Source organism: Macrosteles quadrilineatus, unplaced genomic scaffold (genome assembly GCF_028750875.1).
Source record: "Macrosteles quadrilineatus isolate MER2022 unplaced genomic scaffold, UCM_ALF_1.0 Scaffold_2__2_contigs__length_208266976, whole genome shotgun sequence".
In the NCBI taxonomy this organism is placed as follows: domain Eukaryota; kingdom Metazoa; phylum Arthropoda; class Insecta; order Hemiptera; family Cicadellidae; genus Macrosteles; species Macrosteles quadrilineatus.
This window is the reverse complement of record NW_026542595.1, coordinates 122,493,761-122,508,102: the sequence shown is the minus strand read 5'-3', so window position 1 is coordinate 122,508,102 and position 14,342 is coordinate 122,493,761. Positions and strand designations below refer to the sequence as shown.

The window sequence follows — 14,342 nt, the reverse complement described above, 5'->3', positions numbered from 1 at the left end:
AAACCATAAAATTCTGATTTCTTAAGTAAAACATCCTGGTTATTCTCCAATACCTTATGTAACTGTCTAACTAAACCATCAACAGCGTTGGTGGTAGACATACCACTACAAAAGCCAAACTGATTGCTGCATGCTGCTGAACAGATTGTTGTTTTCAAAAAAAGGAATACAGTTGCTTTTTCAAGAGCAATTCAAATGTTATATTTTAAAATGTAAAAGCTTTCTTAACTAATTAATTTAATTAATTTTTTTATGTTTATTTGTGGTATTAAAATGTGAAAGAATAAGCAAGAAAATAATTGACAAGTTGTGGAATAGCAAGATTGACTTTAGGTGTATTACAGAGATTAAGGAGGACATGAGAAGGTTGAAAATATCATTAGAAGATTTGGAAAATAAGTCAGAGGAGCTTGCAGTACTCAAAGACAAAAATATCATCCTGCCAATAGGAGCAAACAATCAGAGACAAGGAAGAGTGGTTTCGGCAGAAGAAAGAAAATAACGGTCGGAAAGAATGAAGAAGTATTGGGCGGACAAGAAGAGACAGAATTTAAAAAGAATATAACCATTATATTGACTTAAGTGGTCCAATGCTGGCCATAAAATAATAATAATAATAGGCTAATAATAAAATGTGAAAGAATTGCTACAACTTAAACTGTAACCTGTGTAAACTTAAAAATAGTTCTAAAATATGTTTGTGCCTTTGTAATTTTCAATTCTATATACATACGATTACGAACTAAGTATGTTTGTTTGAATGTCTGTGATATTTATCTCAAAATCCAGGCTAAAAAATCTAATTGTAATTAAATAGTTATGTTCTATTATAAGTAATTTATTGAATACATTATCTTATCTTTTTCAGGCACAGTAGGCTATTTTTCATCACTCGAGAGAAATCCTTACTTACGAGCCGTAGGCGAGTGAGGAATGGTTTCTCGAGTAAGGCAATTGTACTTTGCACTCGAGTTGCACATTATATTTTTCCTACAGTTATCATAAAACAAATAAATTGGTAAAGAAACGTAACATATTTTTACACAGAAGTGACTTTTAATTTAACATTTGTCATTTAATGTGAAGTTACAAATACAACAATACAACAGCTGACCAGCTGATTTACAGCCAGTGCTGCCAACCGATTTTGCGCGCATACAACCTTGTCTGCATGTTACGCGATCACTATTTCATGTGTTCACGTAGCAAATCTGGAGGGAGACAATGTTTTAACATTGTCTCACTGATGAGCGAATTGGCCACTTTGCTTTCTCAAATCAGTGAGAGAACATGTACATTCTTAGGTAACTGTAGGAAAAGAATTTTGATAAGCATCGCCTGTAATTTATCTTGACTATCTTTATTCATTCTCATACGTAACTTTGGAGCAGTAACTTGCTACTAGTGAAGGGGATGTAGATGAAAGCCCCTTGTAGGCCATTTAATGGACTATATTTTTTGTTAGGTATCCTGTACTAAGTATGAAGCCTCTACTGTCAGACTTTCATTTTACTGGGAGCGAGCTGGACTAGTGGTAGAACTCAGGGCTTCAAAGCCCAAAGGTCACGGGGGTCAAATCCTCCCAATCACCAATATATATATAAAAAAATAAATAAACACTTTTTACAAAATTGAGAAGAAGGAGAGGATACATGCATTGGTACGCTTAAGTGGTGTCTAGCACCAGTTGCTAGTGTCTAGCATGAGTTGCTGGTGTCTATCACCATTTGCTTGTGTCTAGCATTAGTGGCTGGTGTCTAGCATCAGTTGCTGGTGTCTAGCACCATTTGCTTGTGTCTAGCATTAGTTGCTGGTGTTAAGAGAAAATTTTATTCGTACCCTTTCGCTCTTCATTAGCTTGTATCCTCTGTACGTATGTTACTATTCTGTGACAAAAATATAATTTTAAAACCATTGAAAGTTTGGTTAAGATAAGTTATCATTAACTGTGTTATTTTGAAATATTATTTACAACCAAAAAATCTTTTATCTGCGTTACACTTTTTCAGTAGATATTGACTTAAGAATGAGTTACTGCATTCATGCTAGACTAGCCTTTCTTTCGTAAAACTCAAAGCTAGTTATGGCATAGTTTGTTATCCCCGGTTATGCTTGAATGTGCAAAATGAAATCATTGACTTTGAGTGCAAGTAGATTTTTTGTCCTGTTGTAAAATCTGATGCATATGTTATGGTGGCGTGTTTTTTATGTTGGTTATGTTTGAGTGTGATGATGTCCACTGAATCTCCTAGCCTAGGCCTATGTTAGAAAGTATTGTATTTGCCTAAACCTCTTTGGATTAAATAAAACACCAATTCAATGTTAATACTTAATAATATACTTTGAGTTCACACATGTTATTACAAAATTGATGTTAAAGATAAAAATATTTAGAGTAAAATTTCAGAAGAAAGATCCAAGGATCATATCTACGCAGAGAGACATCTCCATTTCTCCACTACTCAGGACTACCAACTGTTAAAACTAAATTATTATTATAATATAAACTTATAACAATTAGTACAGGCTTACCGGATCCGTCATACTCGGATAGTTGAAATACCTCAGTATTAAAGACGGATAGAAAAAAATTAATACAGTAGTTATAGTGGAATAGAATACAGAATAGGACCGAAACCAGTTCGAGTCGGGGGGGGCATGCGGCAACCAATCAGCTTTTAGAAAACTGTCCACTGTTGCCAAGTTGTGCCACACACTCAGTTTCTGCCCGATAGCCGACCTGTGCGTTTCTAGTATACCCTCCTGTTTTGTCAAGAATTCGTCTAAGAACTGTGTTTCGCCCAATGAATACGGACAACGGTACGCGACGTGGACGACCACGAGTACACGTGAAACGTTTGCGATATCGTAACGTCGTGTTCCTTTGCGTAATGCAAATATCTTGAAAAACCTATATAAAAATGTCATTGTCCCTTAAAATATTTATATAAGTTTCATACGTCAATATTTTTGTTTGTAAATATTTTTATTTAACAATTTCCAGTGCAATGTAATAATATTTTCTAATAAAAATAGTTATGTCATTTTGGCAATAAAATGGCAGTTATGTTATCTATTTCCCTTTTTACCTGGTATGTTTTTTGAGGATTTCTAGAGTACCTACATTAGAAGTTTTTTTTTTTTTTTGTTATAGAAGAGTGAATATATCGTATGACTATTTTAATGAATGCAACACATAACGTAATGTATGTAAACGTTAGTTCAATTTTCTTAAATTCAATATAAAACTAACGGACTTTTATTAATAATCACAATATTACAGAAATGTATTCGTCACTATTGAGCTACCTGTTATCCGTAAGTTTCATTTCAGTCGAGTGGTAATAATAAGATTAATGGAGTGAGGGTCACAATAGGTGTTCAAACAAAGAAATGCAGCTTTGGGGTAATTCCTAAACATTGACCAACTTAGTTTCCTAAACACAACCAAACTATTGCTGTATATGTTTAATATGGAAGATTTTACCTTCTTCATTTCCATGTTAATTTGTTTTATGTATCAAACTATAAGCAGGGCAACAATTTACAAGATTTTTAGAACTGATATAAAAGTTTGTGGACCATATGTATTCATTTGCTCTTATTGTTACGGTGATTTGTTTAAAAATTGGGGTTGACAAACGTTTGACTATAGACAACATATTTCCAGAGACTTGTAAAGGTGACCCTATATAAAATGTATTTTCATTTTATATTTATTAATTGTATGTTAATATACTTTTCAAAAGCTAAATCTAGTAGCGGTTTAAGTCGTTTATTGTGCAAATAATCTACCCATTATCATGTAAGGGATGAATGTATCTTCCATGTGATATAAACATGACAACACTAACCGATACCGCCAAAAAGTTAATAATTTGTAGTGTTAAACTACCCTACAAGTGGGAAGACAGAGTCAGAGGGATGCCCGCGCCCGCTCCCCGGCTCTAGGTGAAAGTCAGCTCACCAGCCAAGAACGAAGTGGCAACGTCGGATCCCCTACCTCCTCAGAGGCCAGTCCTATTCTGTATTCTATTCCACTATAATAAGAAAATACCCACTGCATATAAACCGGATAGAAACATGCCTTAAAATTAAGCCGTTCAAACACTCTTTGTGCACCTTTCAATAACATATATCTAACCTATAAAAATTTAGGTGTGCCATAAAAATCTAATCTCATCATTAAGATGATTAATCTATAATAGTATATGATTATGAGGCCAATAAATGTAAGAAAACTTCCATCTCTACTTTATTTACCTAGCCCAAGGCCTATTTGTGACAGAAAGGTTACAAGGTTAGCTTGTTAAGATTAGGTGATTTATTTGATTGCCATTTTATTCAACACAAGTTATCTTGACTTTTTGTTTAATTAAGACTGTTTAAGACGTGGCTAAGTATAATGGATACGAAACCAAAATTGTAGACAATATGTTGACAAAAGCTTTAAAAAGAAATGAGAAAAAGAAAAGAACTAAACTGGAACCAATCAAAGTAAAGAAGAAATGGGTAAGCGCTACCTATACTAAGCGATATAAAGACGTCAAGAAAACGTTTCAGAAAAATGCTGAATTATTGGTTTCATTTAAAGCGAAAAACAAAATTAAAAACATTCTTGGAAATCCAAAAAGTAAATTAGAAAATACATCAAAATCTGGCATTTATCAAATTCAGTGTGACAGTTGTGAGATGAAGTATGTTGGACAAACAAAAAGAAATATTAAAACTAGATTTAAAGAACACACTTCTCACATAACACACAACAGACCTGAAAAATCAGCAATAGCAAAACATTGCTTAGAAACGGACCACACAATATCAATCAATAATACTAAATTACTAAAAAATATAACAAAATCCAATGAACTAAATGCATGGGAATCATTATTTATAAATAAAATGGACAATTTGGTAAATAATGATAACGGTCCAATTCAAAATGTTACATTACTAAATTCTAAATTTACAAAGTTATAAGTTAATTCTACTTGATATTTCATTATTACATATATGATTTATTTTTGTAACTTTAGCTAAATGTACTTAACAGAATAGTTTTTATTTTTAACTACCCATATGTTATATTCTTTAAAATTTACAATTGTAAACATAAACATAACCTTCAGTTTTGTGATGTGTCTGATGATGCCAGCATAGCTGGCGAAAGGCCTCATAAAAATTAAAAATTCAGATATATTGGCGAAGTTATTATTTCAAATTAGTATTCTTATATTAATACATCAGTTAGTTTATGTGACTGTGAGTTATGCAACTAATATTGTAGGTTTATCCTAATTCAAGATTTATGTGGATTCAATACATTAATCAACCTCTCATCTATCTATCTATTAAATTATGTAAGGCAACTCTTTGTGTCATAATTGTGGGTAACTGGGAAGTCGTAGAACGACTGGAGAGGGCTCGAATTAAAGGTTCTCTATCCCGTTACAGCGGGAAAAATACTGAAATTTTCAAAATTTCAACACAAATTTATATATATAATGTAAAATTATCTCCATAAGAAAAATATTAAAGCCGTTTACAGCTGATTATTGTTTACTTCAATACAGCTGATCAAGATTTATATTGTTTTGGCGGCAAAGGGGTTTCTCATTTTATTGCCATATAGGGAATAATTTGTCTTTCCTGCCACTTTGATTGACAAGTAGTGGGGATAAAAAGCCTTTTGTTTTGACCAGTCTCAAAACTCGTGCCGTCTGTGACAGTCGAGTTTTTGGGCAATACATTGTCCAGGCTGTTCATTATCATTTATTCACATTTGTTAAAAAAGTAAAGTCGCTCAATTAAAGGTTAGGCTATATCATTCATTTATATTTGTTTAGTTTTTCATATTTTAACAAATCCATAAACTCAGTTTTTTTACAGCAAGTGCTTTTTGTTTATACAGTCCACTTCAAACAATTACATCAATTTTAATTTGCTTAATATAGTGTGCCTCAACTATAAACATATAATGTGGGTAAAGTCAATCTCTCTTTAAGGAGGAAAAACTTCTTTATCGGCATCGTACGTGTTATTAAATTGAAAAAAAAAAAAATTCAAAAAGATATACGTCTAATAACACTAGTAATAATATATTTACACTTATACTGTTGACTCACAAGACAGAAAATACATATGAAAGATGGTAATTGGGTAGATTGGATCATCAGATCATCAGATGATTGGAGTCAAAATTGATCACCGCTTACCATTTTACATGAGTGAGTCAACAGTAAAAGTGTAAATATATTGTTACTAGTGTTATTAGACGTATATAATTTTGTTTTTTCAGCTTAAGGAAGAATACCACTACATACACTCACACAAAGAATAGTTTCTATTTTTATGTTGATCAGAAACAAATCTGGAGATGAGTTTGGTCAATGTGACGCCTTTACACTAATTTTGTTAAACCTTTACAAAAGGAGTATGCAATTAGAATTAATAATGATTGGGTCAGGATGCTAATTTACCGGGGCTACCCAAGAACTAAGCTTATCTCAACACACAATTATATTTCACAAAGATAATTTTCAAAATTCTAATCATTGAAGCCTTTTTTATTAGTAACTACAAGACCAAAGCTACCTTAGTAAACCAGTATTTCACAAACAATTATGTTTGCTGTCTTAAACAGATTTAAACCTCTGGAATAATTTAAAAAATTTATTGAAAATAACATCAACTAAAGTAAACAAACAGTTTTTTACACAAAAGATATAGTGTACAGTATGGGGATATCCAATCCTGACAATTAGATAACTCATAATCAAATTATATCTATAATTATAATATCTATAATTTGATTATGAGTTTATAATACAATAATTTGTATTAAATTTGAGCTTTTTAGGGACTTATATCCCTACAAGGGAACAAGCCCCTAGTTTTCATTGGAAATATAATACAGTACAAACATTTGATAAATCAACACTACATACGTTTTTATAACCTGTACAGATAAAGAGTTTTACTGAAATTCTGTAAAAGCCAGTCTTGGTACTAAGAGTGGGGACAAATTAGCACGATAAAATAAATTATTTATGAAAATGTAAATAAAATAGAAAAAGTGACTAAATTTTAACATTAATGGGTATTCTGGATCAAGGCAATACACAATAATAAGAAAATAGCTGTGGAAAGTACCCTGAACCCCTGACAGGTCAGGTCATTTACATGCAGGGTGTTTTCCTTTAAACACAACCCAAATTACAAGGACCATAAGACACTGTTTAACGACTAAAAATCTCACAATTTGGTATACCTGTTTCTATATATTTTATTGCCCATCAGCTGATACGCATTGTTGCATGGTTATCTATGAATTTTAGTGTTGTTGGGAATTCATTGTGAATAAGTCTCAACTGGGTGTTTTCAAAAGCTATGTTTGAGTAGGCCTATGAAAAAAAAAAAACAAAAAAAAACTATAATAGGCCTACATATATAGAAGATGTAGCCTACATATCTATATCTATAATACCCCTGCCGCAGCAAACCTGCTGTCTAAGCCAATTTAAATTTGGCTGAATTGATTTTCAATTAATATATTTAAATAACATTAGGTTTAACGAGTACTTAGGTTGGCTGCTACAAGGAAACTAATAAAGTGTGTCGTAGGTGCTAGTTTACAATAAATTATCAATAACACTAAACCTTATAGATAAAGTGAACGATGCGTATTAGCTGATCGGCAATGAAGTTAAGAAGACAGGGATATCATCACATGACCAGGTTTTGTTGTTAAAAAGTCTCTCATGATAGTTGCAACTATTTGGGTTGTGATTACAAGCAAACACCCTGTATTTAAAATTGTCAGTTGTCATATCTATACTTATTTAATACGCAAGCAGGATTTTTGTGACAATTACTCCTCTGAAACTACTGAACCGATTGACGCGTTTTTGGTGTCATTGAAAAGAGCGTAACGTGAAGTTGTGCAAGAAACTTTCTTTTTAGATAAATAATTAGAGAGTGAGGCCCTGGGGCCCTTTAAAGTTTCGTATTTCTCCATAAGATTAACATGGGAAACAAACATTGTTATGAAACTCCAGCTGTTGTCAGAAATTAAATATTAGTAATTGGTCTCCATGGAAGCATGAGAAAATTCACAATATTTACATTTGCTTTGACATTTAAAAGTAAACAAACCAGAACTGTACCAAATGCCTATTTCACAATTTCAGACAGCTGATCCATAAAAATAAAACAACTATGTGGTAGGTTTATTTAATCTTAAACTTGATGATAGATTATTTATTATGAATCTATTTCAATGATTATGAAACCGATTTTTCCCGTTGCGAAGCAAAAATTAAAAGTGAGAATAAGAACATATGTTAATTGTAAACAGTAAATGTGTAAATAATTATCTATGTTGTATAAAAAATGTGTTTAGTTATGGATGTTGGTTTGTGTTTATGATATAAGTTATTAATTATTGATTTTTTTTTAAGAATTTGGCATATGAGTATGCCTATGATAAATAACACAATTTTAGAGCTCTGCCAGTTTTTGCCTAACTCTGTTCTGTATAGAGTTTAAAGTAGGCTACACCATATTGTCTACAAATTGGCTAAATAACTTAGGTACGGTACATTATAAAAGCTGACAGCTTTTTTATGTTGACTTAAATTGTAAGCTTACCTTTTCCCGTCCATGAGCAGTTTGATAGTTAAAAAGAACCCTTTAAACTGGAATAGGACTGGTATGTAAATTGTGAGTATTTCCATCAGTTAATAATCTTTTAGTCGACTCTTTTAAAATCATCGGAAATTATGACTGTTATTAGTTTTTAAACAAGTCATTTGTTTATAAATAACTCCTGTACTTCTTTGCAATTGCTCGATTTCGAGCAACATGTACACTAGTGTATGTAAAAAACCCATGGAATATCAATTTATCTAAATAAATAACCAGTCCTCCTAGATACAACCAAGCCTTGTATAGGGTGACTGACAAATTGGATGTTTTTTAAGCGAATACTTTGCGCGCGATAGTTATTGTCACTAAGGAGGTGTGTCATTCAATTCTATACATATGCCATTTTATTAACCATATAGTATTGGACAGTAAACACCTTACGTTTGCCCATTATGAAATGCCATGCCTATCACAAAAGTGCAGGAACTTTTTACTATCTGCCCCTATACCATAGGAGACTATATGGAAAAAGTATTGTTTTAGTCAAAATTGTCGAGATTGAGTTTTGAGTGAATATATCCGTTTTGGGTTTCACTGAACCCTGAACCCAAAAAAGTTGTATAGGGGGAGAAACTAAAAGTACATCGGTCCCGGGTCTAGGTCTTACCGTGCCACCTACGGTAATAGCTATTTCCCTATAGAGAAATTGGCTAAAAGAAGCTGTATGGCTGAAAAATAACTATTATGATATTTTACATTTTGAAACGGCTTGGCAGGCTTTAAATACGTAAGTGTTAATGTGCTCAAGTACTTCTTTAGGCCACAGGTGAGACATTTGATAAACAATACAATAAATACATTTGTTTATTATAAACAAGATCCACCGTACATGCTACTATTGGCCATTGATACGACTCACTCAGGTTTCAATGGCCGAAGTGTATTAGGTTCCTAGGAAGGGTTATTTTACGTTTCCGTGATAGTATTCTGTTGCCCCAACGTCACGAGATTTGTGCGTGTATGAATTTTTCATCAAGGTGTTCCCCTTAATGAATCTTAAAGGACACAATTAAACAGGAAGTTGCGGAACAATTTTTGGTGGCTGTAAAAATGCTGAGACGTCCAATGGCACAGTTTAGGAAAATAATTCAAACCTGCATCAATGAAAGTGGACTCCACACTTGATATTTTCTAAAAGTAAAGCATATCTGACAAGCGTAGCATACTATGTTTAGTATATAGTTTTCTTAAATGGCAAAAGTTTACAAACATAAGTGTTATAATTGACACAAATTTTCATGAGTTATGCTGATTTTAAAAACGTCCGGTTTATTATCGGTCACCCTTTATAACAACATGGAATTTGTATTCTTACTGTCAAGTCAAAAAGTATAGATACTCGAGTTTGAGCTTTTATAGAAAAGTAACCAGTAGACTTAGAAAAATACAAGTTACATCATATTTTTACAAATTTATTTCTGCGTTTATGTTTGTTAGTTTTAAATTTTTTATGCAGTTTCAACTCAGCCTTTTAGCGGGTTGAATGAAAAAAGTACAGGTTTTTCGGCGCTATTACAACAACGGGCAACTTTAACATTTTATAACAAAAAAACTACTGATCTAATCGTCATGAAATTTTGATAGCTTTTAGAACATACTAATAAAGCATATTTATAAGTTTTACAATTTTTCGTCCCTCAAAAAAAATTATGTTATGGTTTTTGTAAAGGCATTTTATTTCAGCGGCGGAACAAATTAGAAACTACGACAAAAGCTTGAATTAAACCGCTCTTAAAAAGTTACAAATGAAAAGTTAAGTTACACGTTAGCTAAGTGGTCTTTAATAATTAAAATTAACGTATAATCAAAGCTGAATTTTCCGAATGCACTCCACTTTTGGATCACTCTCTAATATGAACCAAAGAATGTTTGTTTATATGGCTTTGGCATGCAAAGTGCCTTCTGCATATATTAACATTTATAAGGTTGCTCTCCGGTGTGAACTAAACTAATAATGTATGTTTCTTTATTTTCCAGTAGGCAGTGAGGAATTTTCTACTGAGGTCACTCTCTGGTGTATGTTGCTTCATATTTTTGTTACTTTTATAGGATTTCCTACATAGTTTATACTTAAGGTCGCTATCCATAGTGTATTAATGTATGTTTCTTCATAATGCTTCTAATTTAAACAATTTTCAATATATAGTGCACTTATAGGGTCGCTCTCCTGTGTGTTTTGTTTTAATGTATGAGTCTTCATATTATCCTCGGTTTTGAGGGGTTTTCCACAAAATAGTACACTTACTCCAGTGTGAATCAATGAATGTCGCTTTAACGGTTTTGGTTTTGAAGAGTTTTCCACATATAGCACACTTATGAGGTCACTCTCCAGGGTAGACCAACATATAATTCCTTATTCGATGAATGGTTGTAAAGGATTTTCCACATATAGCACACTTATGAGGTCGCTCTCCTGTGTGATCCAATATATAAATCTTCATCATATTTTGTTGTGGTGTTTCCGGACCAATTGATTGACAAATAAATAAAAGGTTAAAATACCTGCTTGTCGCCTTGTGGTCCAAGTATTGTCCTAGTGGATTATGTACATTTCGGCGCGAGCGCCATCGTCGGATCCATATAAGAACTGTTTACACTAAACTTCCCTGAAGAGGTGCGTAAGATGTCCACAACACAAAACACATATAAAAACAAAAACTGGTCGACCGTTATTTAACATTTTTTACTTTTGCTACGCGTGCACGGGCAGAATATGGAGGCGCGCCAGACGTGTGTCGAGACAAGCTTTTGATGAAATAAAAACAAGAGTCGAGTCTCGACACACGTCTGGCGCGCCTCCATATCCTGCCCGTGCACGCGTAGCAAAAGTAAAAAATGTTAAATAACGGTCGACCGGTTTTTGTTTTTATATGTGTTTTGTGTTGTGGACATCTTACGCACCTCTTCAGGGAAGTTTAGTGTAAACAGTTCTTATATGGATCCGACGATGGCGCTCGCGCCGAAATGTACATAATCCACTAGGACAATACTTGGACCACAAGGCGACAAGCAGGTATTTTAACCTTTTATTTATTTATAAATCTTCATATTGCTCATGGTTTTAAAGGATTTTCCACATATAGCACACTTATGAGGTCGTTCTCCTGTGTGATCCAATATGAATCTTCATACCGCTCATGGTTTTGAAGGATTTTCCACATATACTACACTTATGAGGTCGCTCTTCCGTGTGAACCGCTGTATGAGTGTTCATATTGTTCCTAGTTTTGAAGGATTTTCCACATATAGTACACTTATGAGGTCGCTCTTCAGTGTGAACCAACATATGATTCCTTATTCGATTAATCGTTGTAAAGGATTTTCCACAAATAGCACACTTATGAGGTCGCTCTCCGGTGTGAACCAATGTATGAATCTTCATACAGCTCCTGGTTTTGAAGGATTTTCCACATATAGTACACAGATGAGGTCGCTCTCCGGTGTGATCTAATGTATGAATCTTCATACTCCTATTTGTTTTGAAGGCTTTCCCACATATACTACACAAATAAGGTCGCTCTTCAGTGTGTCCTAATGTATGAATTTTCATTTGGTCCTGACTTTTAAAGGATTTTCCACATATAGCGCACTTATGAGGTCGCTCTCCTGTGTGAACCAATGTATGAATCTTCATATTGTCCTCAAATCTGAATGATTTTCCACATGTAGTGCACTTATAAGGACACTTCCCAGGATGTGTCAAGACATGATACTTTACATGGTGTAGATGAATAAATGTTTTCTCACATGTCAAACATCTGAAGGGAGATTCACCTGTGTGTAAATATATATGACACTTCATTGTGGATAGAGTTGAAAACATTTGTCTACAAATTGGACACTCAAGGGAAGGCTTTTTGGTGATATTTGACATGTTTTAGTTTCAATTTTTGACTTCTAACAGAAAATAATAGGAACTAGTCAGTTGGCTTTGTATGTGTATTAAAATATGCTATTTTTGTAGGACTTTTAAGTGTTTAACAGTTATAGTGTGTATATCAATTAACTTTAAATATCTCTTGCTTAAATATTTGTATGTGTGTTAAATTGAAGGCATTTTGCTTTTTTCTGTTCAATCATATTAAATTAGCCTACTTAAAGAATGGCTTAGATGTTTTATGTTGTTTTTAACTAATATTGCATCAGCCATATAAAAGTTATACTCGTTTAACATAGTGAATTACTTACTTAAATTTGCCTTTTAGTGTAAGTAGTAAAAACCTAATCTTGTTAGCTGCTGTTTTAAATACAATCAGAGATTAGGTTAATAATCTTTCTTGATCTTGATCTTTCTTAAATTGAAGTTCTTTTTTCCTGTTCAAATCTATTTTCTCCCCTGTAAAAGACAATATTTTATTAAAACTCACTTTAAATTAATTCACTTAAATTAGTTTTAACATGGAGTAGTACTTTACAACAGTAAGGATATCAGCTTGGATGAAAAGTAGTTTACAATACTTCAGACTAATGAGTAATACATTTTCCATTCCAACTCGATTTTAGAACCCCAGACAATGAGAGAAGACCATATCTCAGAATGCAGGCCATTCTTAAGAAATCTGTTAGGCCTACTTGTTTCTTAATATTTACTAAAAGAAATATGACTTTTATTAGTTTCTTACAAACATTGTCGATGTGATCAGACCTACTATTTAGAGTATATGTACAAGTCAGGGGTGCCCAGAAGGGGGGCAGACCTATTGTGGTGCGTTTACGCCACAGGAATTTTGGGGAGGGGGCTTTTTTGGGGGGATATTTTTTGCTAGCTGTCATAATGAATGTATAATTTGGTATAAACAGCCCAAAAAAGTTGTTCTAAGTACAGTAGTTCACTATCAGTGTTCAACATCAATAGAAAAATACGAAAAAAAAATTTAGTGTTGTATTTATTTCCCTGCATTTTTTCCATTGCCATTAGCTGTATGGGCTATTAATTAACAGCTGTGTCTAAGGAACATGTCGGCCTTAGTCACTAACAAGACTACAAGAACGCGCCACTCATCCTACACTCATCCTTCACTCATATTTGGGTTAAAATACGCACATAGTGGCGTCCCCATCTTAAATAATTGATAATTGATAATTGATAATTGATATCAACACCAACAACATTTTGCCATTCGTAATTAAGATTGCTTCGAAGAATGGTAAAAACGATCCTTGTCCACCCATAGACTGCCGTCGCATATACGCATCGGCTAGTCACATTAAAATCTTTGTAACAGTCTATTTGAAGGCACTGAATTCCCTGCAGTGGTCTTCAGAGATGTCTGACGCACAACTGCGTCGCTTGGTCTGCCCATGTAGCAAGCAATGTATATAATACGTAAATATTCGGGATTAAGGTATAACCAACGTATATGTATTAATGATACAGATAATATACATATTATATACCAATATGAAAATACGGTTTCATCCAAAATAAATTTTGCATAAAATACTGTAAAATGAAGAAACAAAGTGTAAATTTTCACCTAAATGTTGTTTTGAGGGCATAAATTAACTTTCGAGAATGCAGTAAAATAAGTAAAGGTATTGATGATACAGATAATATATGTATTTTATATCAATAGAAAAATACGAAAAAAAAATTTAGTGTTGTATTTATTTCCCTGCATTTTTTCAACATCCTG

The 14,342-nt window shown here is 33.0% G+C and overlaps 1 protein-coding gene across 5 annotated transcripts in view; it reads right to left on the bottom strand.

The window, feature by feature from the left end:
* The window catches only part of LOC128986329 (zinc finger protein 728-like), a 73,957-nt gene that overhangs the window by 39,614 nt on the left and 20,001 nt on the right, over window positions 1-14,342 (bottom strand). For all 5 annotated transcript variants that reach the window (XM_054406652.1, XM_054406654.1, XM_054406651.1 and 2 more), the window contains one exon: window positions 12,895-13,042. The gene's annotated coding sequence lies outside the window, so the exon portion shown is untranslated. The remainder of the gene's footprint in view (window positions 1-12,894; window positions 13,043-14,342) is intronic.